The 10,730-nt window shown below is 46.4% G+C and overlaps 1 protein-coding gene across 5 annotated transcripts in view; it reads right to left on the reverse strand.

The window, feature by feature from the left end:
* Positions 1 to 981, reverse strand: part of LOC119394520 (uncharacterized) — an 85,089-nt gene extending 84,108 nt beyond the window's left edge. The window contains exons 1-2 of one of the 5 annotated variants that reach the window (XM_037661843.2): positions 735 to 981; positions 382 to 454 (exon numbers count right to left, since the gene is read on the reverse strand). The gene's annotated coding sequence lies outside the window, so the exon portion shown is untranslated. Of the gene's footprint in view, positions 1 to 381; positions 455 to 676 lie in introns of all 5 variants that reach the window. The other 4 variants (XM_037661844.2, XM_037661846.2, XM_037661845.2 and 1 more) reach the window with 4 other exon arrangements.
* Between the last annotated feature and the right edge of the window lie 9,749 nt (positions 982 to 10,730).

Consider the following 10,730-nt stretch of genomic DNA (forward strand, 5'->3'; position numbering starts at 1 on the left):
AGAAGCGTAAAGCCAACCTTCCGATCATGTTCAGCAAACCTCACGGTATCTGGTGAATAATAATAATAATAATAATAATAATAATAATAATAATAATAATAATAATAATAATAATAATAATAATAATAATAATAATAATAATATAATATCTGGGGTTTAACGTCCCATGGTATCTGGTGAAGTTTCCACGAAAACGAATAAAAGCATTGCGGACAACACTTACTCGCATGTCGAACATCATCAGCCGAGTGTCGCGCGCGCAAGGAAAAGAGCGAGCTCCGGCGCTAGGTCGGGTTATGCTTCAAGCACGAAATCTCAGCTGCGAAGGAACCGGACGAGTGTGGACCGCAAGAAAGTGCCGCTCAACTCAGCATGACTCACCGGCACAGAGAGCGTCGCACGCCTTCGGCTGGGATGACAAGCTCAGCTTCCAAGTGCGGATGAAGAAAGGCGCCTGGAATAGACGATATTCTCAGAGACGTGAATCTTCCCGGCTCTGGTTTTGACAGAACCTACAAGACGGCACTGCGCAAGGGACCCCTTTCCCACCGCGGAGATCACCCAAGATATGACAACATGTCACGATCAACTAAACAAAAAAGGATGCCCATAATGCGCACTATGAAACGGCGCTTTCGAATATGATAGGCCAGTAACAAAATACGCGATCACGTACTGTGTTCGTGGTAACCAGTTGACGTGCTACGCTGACTGATATATCGTGCGCGTCTCACCAGCTCAATCACCGATGGCGCGAACTTGCAGCGTTCTCCGAAGGCTGCTCACGGACGCAGTAGCCGCTGCTGTCCTTCCTGATGAGGTCGCACTGAAAGTTGCTCCGTGCTCCACGATTTCGAGAAAACAACCGAAGAAGTGAAAGACACACAACTTTCACCACGTTCACGACTACCGCACGCGCTCGTTGAGGAAGTAAACAAAAAAACTCAAGTTACAGTCTCTCGGTCACCGTGGTCTCGGTTGCCAACTTCGCCTTCTCTCAACTGTCCTTCTCTAAATTTGATAACTGTAATCACAACATTAAGCGTTTGCTTTTACTGGAATTTTAAGGGAAGATTGTAGCAATGTGGGGCATTCAATAACAATACGTGAAAGAAAACCGAGAGGAGTTTCGGTTTCGCTTGTCACGTGGTATCAGCGGCCGCGTCAGCTGTTTGTGGAGCGCTGCCGCGTCCTTTGAAAACGAGTTTTACGTTCGACCTGCGCTGCGGTCTCTTCATGCGCAGAGGTTTTCTCGAATTTTGAACGCAGTTGAACTCATTGTAATAAGAGTGGCTGCCTCCGAAGGCGACGAACATGCTGCTCTACTGCTCGGTGCTGCAGTGCCGGACGTAGGCAACGGAGTCTGCTGTCAGCCTGCACCGGTAACCGTGGAACAAGAAATTGCGTTAAGCGTGGGTTATGAAGCTAAGAGCCGGCAAGCAGCCATCGGCTACGAGTCGTGTGTGCAACAAGCACTTCCGAGACGATCGAAAAACTTTTGAGACGATCGTTCGCGCGCGCTTCCCGCCGTCCTTATCTCCAGCGGGATGGAAAAGGCGCTACCTTTTAGCAAGTGCAATACCATGTCAGAAACTTCCCGTGCGACCTCTTGATCGTCGGCGCCGTGCTCAGCGTCCACGAAATCGGCTGCAGATACCTAAGTCATTGTTTAGATATGTTGGAGTTAAAAACTCACAGGGTCCCTTATGCGTTCCCCTCAGATAACTGGAGGGCGAAAGTCAGCTTCTTTTTCTTGCTTCCCCACCCCTCTCCGAAAGCTTTCTTCACCCAACGCGGTTTTGCACTGCCTCCGTGATTGGTGGGCCGATCACGGAGGCTGCAGTGTGCAAAGCGACCATGTCCTGTGAATACGTCATCATGTGACGTCACGTTATAACGTCATAATGCCGTCACAAATTTTGGCGATCTGTCACGTCATCGCGTGCTGACGTTCTGCTTCACTCGTGTTGACGTCGCCGACGCGGGACGCCTACGCCGACGGTCAATATTCCCGTGATGAGGCATCTAAATCTTTCGCTTTCATAAGCTACACGACGGTTGCTGCTGGATGTACATACCGAGCGAGTCGAATGCTGCGGCTTACGCGTGCTGCATTTTTATGTTGGCAATAATAATCTTTCAGAGCTTGCGTTTTCCTGACGCAAACAGCTACGGGCTAAAAAAGCCCAAATTTATTTGTGCCACTCTCAAATTCAAGTTCGGCCTCTCCAAGGTTACTTTCTTGGAGTGTTACATATTTATGTGGGAAAGATGCCACGCTGTTTGCGTTAGGCACGACATGCTGCCGAAATTACTGGGCAAACTCGCCAAATAATGCTGAGCATTAAAATTTTGCATTTTACTCTTTATGCGTTGTTGTTACCGTGCTTTACGGCTACAAGTTGTCAAGTTGATGTGGATCCTTGTTCACAGACGACGTTTGCAGAACAAGTCCGGCGAACGCTACTGTATTTTCATAATTTTTCTTAGCGTTGCATGCTACTAGCGTTGCGGAGTTGCCACTCCGGCATTGGAATGACTCCGGAATCATTCCACATTTTTGCGACCCCTGAATGGAATGGGGACTCCGCTTGGAGGAATGGAATGGGATCGACATGTTCAGCGCAAAAAAGGAACACGAACACACAAGGAAGTGCACGACACAAGCTCTGTCGAACAACTGAAAGTTTAATGGAAGAAACGTCTCATATATAAGCATAAAGAAAAACAAAAAATCTTATCCCCCACCGTACTCACGTATGCTGTAGATATGTAATCTCAGCTTCTGTGAGAGCGATTGAAGGCTGGCCCGCATGTCTCTTGCTTTTATAATTTCAAACGCTTCAGCGATTTCACGCGTGCGCTGGTCCATATGTGCCTCATCATCACGACGGTTTTGTTTAGCTCGGCTGCGCATCCGCACTGCCGGCTTAATTCAATGGGAATTGAATTAAGCGCATTTTGAACGGAATGGAATTACGTCTTTTTCCGAAAATAGAGAACGTTTTCGTCTACGCGCTGTTTTTCAAACTTCAAACATTAGTTCTCGAATTTAACAATAAAGCAGTATTTTCACTGCGCGTAATTATCCCCGCGCGTTGGCTCCCATTGATACCCCCACACGAAAATGGCGAATACTCTGCCCAGCCCGATCTTTATCTCACGAGTAGTTTAGTACCTGACACACGTAAATAACCTTTGCGACAAGGAAGACATATTGCATGCCTGTGCACAGGCGAACACAGAAAGTTATCCTCACATTAGTATCGAAGCTTGGGCGTGTTGGTTAGACATCGAATATGTGTGCGTCGCCCTTCCTTGTTCCCATCTTCTCTTGCGCTGTATTCCCTCCGTTATGCTCACCCCATCCATGCTTACGAGGCGCGCTTGACGAGCGTGAGCTAGTGCTGAAGAGCAGTGCGGCCCAGTGTTCCGTATTCGATGCAAAGGCACAAGGTGCGCGAGCGGTGCACTGTTCCAACTAATACCAGCAGATGTAGAGGGTTTTGTTCCCCATTTACCAAATCTTAGTTTTCTCCATATTCACGACCGCTCCAGACGCGTGACAAAACTGCTTAGTCCTCTTGAACACTACTTTTGTCAGCATAAAAATGCGCTATGTCGTCATTTTATAGCATTAACACATTTAAGCTTAAACATATGAAAACACCATTCGTTCAAACATACTGATTATGCAAGTAGCGGGAGAACCGCCCCTATGGGAATTAGTAAGGTGGTTGTACTGCAGGAGATATGTCACCAAGCTAATAACCCTCGACCTTGGTGACGCGTTTTGCGCACCTTTGCAGTTCTTAACGCATCTGATATGACATCAGCTGTTCACTACTCGATAAAACTATCAAGATGCCTTTCCGACGTTGAGGAATTACAGGAATGTAATTGAACTGCCCGCGGCCATTCCTGGAATGGGCTAAGTTTTTTCATTCCGAGGAATTGAAAGGAATGGAATCGCGGCAAGTTCTAATTCCCCGGAATGGAATTGGAATGCAATGGAGGCGCCCATTCCGCAACACTGCATGCTACTACATGCTTGGCCTCGTAGACCGCTTCTCCTTCCATCAGCAATCTCTAAGTGGTGATGCTTTAAAACTTCACTGGATGGATGGATGGATGGATGGATGGATGGATGGATGGATGGATGGATGGATGGATGGATGGATGGATGGATGGATGGATGGATGGATGGATGGATGCTATGAGCGTCCCCTTTATAACGGGGCGGTGACATGTCTGCCACCAGGCTGGAAGAAAAAAGAAAAAAAAAAGAAAACTTCTTTGTTTCATTAAATCTATGTTATTATACCAAAAAATATAAATTCACGGTCCATCTCTCTACCTCTTAAGGCAGAATGACCTTATTTTTCCCCATTATTTATTTATTTTTGTACTTTATCTCTACTTTTCTGCCACGAATACTCTAACCGTCTCTTACTTATTTCTATCGCGGGCGAGTTCAGCTTTCCATTGTTGTCCCTAAAACCCAAGGCTTCATGTAGACTCGTGCCCACACGTATACCTGGGTGAATATCGCCACATTCAATCAGTACATGTTCCATCGTTCCCTTAGTTCCCCCGCAGCATGTACATTGTTGTTCTTCGTTACTGAATATCGCTTTATAACTACGCGTTCTAAGGCAGCCCGACCTTGCTTCAAACAGTAAAGCGCTTCCCCTTGAATTATCATAAAACCTTTCCCTCCTTATTTCGTTTTTTCCTTTTCGGTAGTTACTCAGAGCCGGCTTCTTTTCCATCGCTGTCATCCAATAAGTCCTCTCCACCTCTCTGACCTTCCGCTTAATGCTCCTTGTTGCCATATCGCCCGCACTGCCAGCCGTATATTTACTGGTGAGCCTCCTAGCTAGTTCTTTTCTCCACTGCGTGTCAACGCTTTTTCTATACAAATACCTGAAAACCTTCTCTGCCCATCTACTCTTCTTCATTTTCCTCAGCCTCTCTTCGAATCTCATTTTGCTCTGCGCTTCCCTCACTTCAAAGCCTGCCCATCCCATATCACCCTTTCTTCCCGTGAGCGCCCAACGCGAGGCGGCCCACCGTCCTTTGATTTACATCCATTCCTGATTGCACCGTTGACTTCATGCACATCACTGAGTTCCCAAATGTAAGCCCCGGAACCATCAGACCCTTCCACAGCCCTCGAAGCACCTCGTACCTATTGTATCCCCATAAAGCTCTGTGCTTCATAATTGCAGCATTCCTCTTTCCCTTTGCAACCGATGCTTTCTCTTGTACCTCCATATATCTATCCCCCTCATTTACCCATACTCCGAGGTACTTATACTCGCTTACCCTCGGTATATTTTTGGCCCTGTATTAAGACCGCATGGTCTTCGCGATCATTGAATACCATCAATCCACATTTTGTTGCACTAAATCCTAGTCCTAGAGCCTCACATTCCCTTCCGCATATATCTGCCAGTCGATGTATATCATCTTGACTGTCCGCAAATAAGACAATATCATCAGCATAAAATAGACCTGGAAGCTTCTGCTCAACCATCGTGGCGACCTGTTTGTGTGACAAATTAAATCCTATGTTGCTACCTTCTAGCGCTTTTTCCATCCTCACCATGTACAGCATGAATAACAGCGGGGACAAAGGACATCCCTGTCTCAGCCCCTTGCTAATTTCAACGCTGTCCTTGCTACTTATTCCTTCCCATTCTATAGAAACTCTATTTTCTCGGTATATTTCCCTCAAAAGCTGCATACAGTCGTCCCCTATGCCCACTTCTTTCAATATATCCCACAAAATTTCCTGATTAACATTGTCATACGCCCCGGTGATATCTAGGTAAGCTACGTATAATGGCCTGTTTTCTATTTTCGATATTTCTATACACTGAGTAAGAACAAACAGATTATCGTCTAACCGCCTGTCGATTCGAAATCCATTCTGAAGTTCTCCCAAAATATCATTTTGTTCCACCCACGCTTCTATTTTTAATTTTACTGCCTGCATCGCCAACCTGTATAGCACCGATGTAATGGTTAGCGGTCTATAATGTTATCCTTTTCTCTCATGCCTTTATAGATTAAGTTCATTCTACTTTTTCGCCAACTGTCTGGTATTCCCCTCTCCCGTAAGCCCTTTTCTACGGCTTTCAGCAGTGCTTCTTTAGTGTTATGTCTGAGTTCGTTAATGAGGCTGACGGGAACCCCATCTAAGCCCGGAGTAGTGCGCTTAGGAATTTTTCCTTCGGCCTTCTTCCAATTGAAATTCTGTAGTACTACATCTTCGTCGGTTGCACTGCTTTGCGTACTTTTACTCACCGGCTGTATCCCCTGGGCGCCCTTTTTAAACGAATCGGCTGTTATCTTTCGGATGTAACCTAGAGCTTCATACCCTTCCACAAGGGCGTCCGCAGAACTTTTTGCAGGGGGGTGCATCAGCAGGAAGGGGGGGGGGGGGGCTCGCATCCAACACAGGTAGCTTTTCTTTCACTGCCGTGACATCACCGGCAAGATTAGTCAATAGTAGTGTGTAACGTGCAAAGTTGGCAGGCAATCTTGAAGCTACTGCATAGAAAATTATAATCCGAAAATTCCAAGGGGGGGGGCAGCCGACCCCCCTTGCACCCCCCTCCGGACGCCCATGCCCTTCCAGTTGATTTCCTCCATCTACCAAACGTTGTTGCATTGTGACAGACTTCCTACCCAGTGCTTTTAGGTGGCTCCAAAATATCCTAGGCGCTGCCTTCCTCTTTTCGCGAATCTCTGTCATCCAGCGTTCACTTTCACCTTTAATTTTTGCCTCGACTAATTTCTGCACAATGGATTTTTGCTCTATAAATATATTTCCCATATTTGGTTGACTTCGTCCTGTGGCCGCTTCTCCTTTTTTGCCTGTCTGTGCTCCCGTGATGCCTCACGTCGCTTCTCGATCGCCTTTGTTCGGATTTCTTTGTTCCACCAACATTTTGGCTTTCTCTTTCCTTTCCAACAAATAGTTTTCTTCTCTTTTTCCATTTCTTTCGTGATTACATGTATCAGCTCACTATATACTTCCAGTCTTTGCCTGGTAGTTCGTCTACTTTTTCCTCGACTCTTGCAGCTATATTTGCTATTTGTTTGTCATTTAGATACAAGCTGCCAAACTTTGATTCTATGTTCTTACTTTCAGTTTTATATCCCATTTGTAATATTATGCGTTTATGATCACTACCCAAGCTGTTAATGCCTTCCTCGTCTATTCTCATCTCTCTAAGTTTGTCATATATTCCTTCTGTCATGAGACAATAATCAATGCTCGATTGCCTGTTTCCGACTTCCCACGTGATCTGCCCCTCACACTTAGGCCCCACGTTAACTATCTCAAGACTATGTTGCTCGCAGAGATCTAGCAATAACTTGCCATTGGTGTCTGAATATCCGTCAAGGTCATGAATGTGAGCTTTCATGTTCCCTAGAAGGATTATTTCGGCATCATGACCAAATTCTTTAATATCGGTGCTTATGCATTTCACTATCTCCAGATTCTTTTCTCTGCAGTTATTCCCCGTCCACAAGTAAGCTACACCTAGCCACGTTTTCTTTCCACCTACTGTGCCCGAAACCCAGAGGTGCTCTGAACACGTCTGTTTCACTCTATCCCATTTTGTTCTGCTATGAATTAGCATTCCAACACCCCCACCTCTCCTTTGTGATGTGATCCTGTTACATCCTTCCCAAATATAATTGTCAATATGTGGTGGCTCTTCCAAGTCCCTAAGGTGTGTTTCTGTAACCGCATAAACACCCATCTGTTCCTTGTTTAACTGTCCCTCAATCTCTAACCATTTTGCCTTTTTTCTGCCACCCTGCATGTTAATGTAACTAATTGCAACACGCGCCTTCTCCCTTCTTTTACCTTTTCTCTGGTTTTTCGCGATACTGACTGTCAAAGATTCCCGTTGGTTGTTTTCCTCGTTACAAGCTGCCCTGGACACCGAAGGGCCCGCGTGCCTCCCCTAAAAAGCTACTGCGCGTCCTGCAAGTCGCCAACCCACCTCATGACCAAGCCTCCTATCGAAGTGTATTCCGTCTCTTCGAAAACCACCCCACATGTTCACCTCTATGTTTATTTCCACTACCTCGATGCCTTTCTCTCGACTCATCTGCCATATCTCTTTGTTTGCGTCGACAACCGCTCTTTGCAGGTTGCAGTCACGCACCGGTACCTCCGGTATTGTGCATACCACTATCTGCACCTGTGGAGAAATGGCGCGCATGTCATCGAGCCCTTTCGCCAATGTGGTCGCTAGTTCGGCTGATTCTTCATTCAAGACGCCGTTTAGACCTCGCGCGATTATCACGAGGTTACGTCCATTAGCCTTAGTTGCGAGTTTTGCGCTAGCTTGTCTCATCACTGATCCCAGCCTATGTCCCGGGAACTTCCCTATTAAATCTCGTTTGTAGCCTCTCACCCTTTCCTTGACTGCTTCTGCGCATCTAACTAAATTCTAGTCCCCGGCGATTATCACGTGCTCCGACTTTTCTGCTGGACTGTCCCGCACCTGGCCACTGCCTCGGTTACTAGCGCGTGCCACTGCTGCTGTTTTGTCCCCTCCCCTTCCCAAAACTACTTCGCGGAAGGTGGGTCCTGTGACCCTTGCACCTGTCTTTTCCAAACCTGTTTCCCCCTTCGCGCCTACCACTGTTAGGGTCGATGCCCCATTGTTCCCGCTGTCGCTTGCTTCCTTGTTCACCACGGCTACCTTTGCAGGCATGGCTACCTTTGCTAATCCCTCCTCGGCTGACTTAAGCCTTTCCGCCATAGCCGTCGTTTTTTCCCGCTCTGTCGCTACCGCTTTCTCCAGCTCGAAGATTCTCACCATGAGCTCATTCTGGGCGGCCATAATTATTTCCATTTTCGCCTCTAACTCGCATTGCTTACACTTGGCGTCAGCTCTCTCTGTCGTCTAATCCTCACAAACCTCTATTTTCCGCCCCATTCCGCATCCTGAACACTTTACGGTCTTTTTGACCATGGCTATAGATCGTTCACACGGCGGATTAGATACACTTAAAGCCAAATGATATCACAAAACTCCGCAAGTATGATACACTTCAAAGCACCTGTGCACCTTTCAGCCACGTGGTGGCCGAACAAACAAATATTAAAAAAAAACACCCGAAGCGACTGTCACACCACTTTGTACCAACAGTACAAAGTTGTAAGCTCTATTAAGCTGCAATCTAGTGGCTTAACTAAAAAAAACAAGCTCGAATCATGCAAAAAAAAAAAAAAACACTTATCTGACGCTGTCATTCCGGAGCCCACGAAAAACACGTCCGTCCTCTAGCAGCACCAGTCCACCAAACATGCGAGAGGCGCCCCGACGCGCGGTGCTCGGAGGCAGCTTTTGCAGCTGCTGCGCCAGTTGTCACGTGATCATAGAGGGCGGTAGCGCGCTTCAAGCTGGGCCGGCTGGGCGGAGCCTACGCGCCGTGACGTCGCTACAAGGGCCCTACATATATCGACGGCGCCTACCGCTGCTTACAAACATGGAGTTTAGCAAAACTTGTGTTTGGGCAAGTTGGTTCATACTTGATGCGGAACAAACGAGCGCTATGGAACGGGGACATAGACAAGAGGCACACAGGACAGGCGCGCTCAACTTTCAACTGAGGTTTATTGAGCAAACATGAAAAATTTATACCAGCAACCAGCAAGAACGATAACATTTGTCACTCGTCCACCCGATGACAAAAGTGCCGAGACCTCTCCAAAAAGCCACTTCATGGCCGCGCACCAACGCTTAATCAGCTTCCTAGCTACCGCTCAAATGCGGCAGAAAACGTCCAAGGTTAAGGACCATGAAACACTTGCGTTTGCGCGCACTGCCTTTCTCAAGCGTTCACATGACAGAACAGAAACGGAAATCGTAGAAGCATACCATATCCACAAGTCCGGTGATAAGTGTATCAGTGTACCTTCTATCACACTCTGTGACAAGGAAGTCGCCTTCCTAGAAGGTTATCTGTAAGCTTCCTTTCCTTGGCGTACCTGTTTTGTTGCTGTTACTTGTTACTAGAGCTAAGCGGGTTATTTTTTAATTTTTTTAATTACTTCGTTTTCCACTGTTGTTCTGACGCAGCTCCTTGTTGTTTATAAGTATTGTTAATGACCTATTGTCGGTTTTCTTATCGTTTTTGACGCGACTCTTATGTGTTCAAGTTTTGTTTTTGATTTTTTATGCTGTTGTCAAAACTGTTTTCTTTTACTTACGCGGCTCATGGGTAAGAACTTTTTCGAGTTCCGTTCACCATATGCGCAGTGTCTATAGCCAACAAAAAATGTTTTTCCTGAATGAGTAGTTTGTTTCCACCTTTTTAGGAGGGTTCGTTGACGGCCTGTTTAGTCTATAGATGGCGCTAGCTTCCTTATGATGTTAAGCCTTGGTGAGTGCGCATGCATCTTTTGAGGTTTTTTTTTTTTTTTTAACGCAAGTGTTTCATGGTCCTTAATCTTGGACGTTTTCTGCCGCATTTGAGCGGTAGGAAGCTGATTCAGCGTTGGTGCGCGGCCATGAAGTGGCTTTTTGGAGAGGTCTCGGTACTTTTGTTATCGGGTGGATGAGTGACAAATGTTATCGCTCTTGCTGGTTGCTGGTATAAATTTTTCATGTTTGCTCAATAAACCTCAGTTGAAAGTTGAGCGCCTGTCCTGTGTGCCTCTTGTCTATGTCCCCGTTCAATAGCGCTCGTTT

The sequence above is a fragment of the Rhipicephalus sanguineus genome, chromosome 5, assembly GCF_013339695.2.
Source record: "Rhipicephalus sanguineus isolate Rsan-2018 chromosome 5, BIME_Rsan_1.4, whole genome shotgun sequence".
Taxonomy (NCBI): domain Eukaryota; kingdom Metazoa; phylum Arthropoda; class Arachnida; order Ixodida; family Ixodidae; genus Rhipicephalus; species Rhipicephalus sanguineus.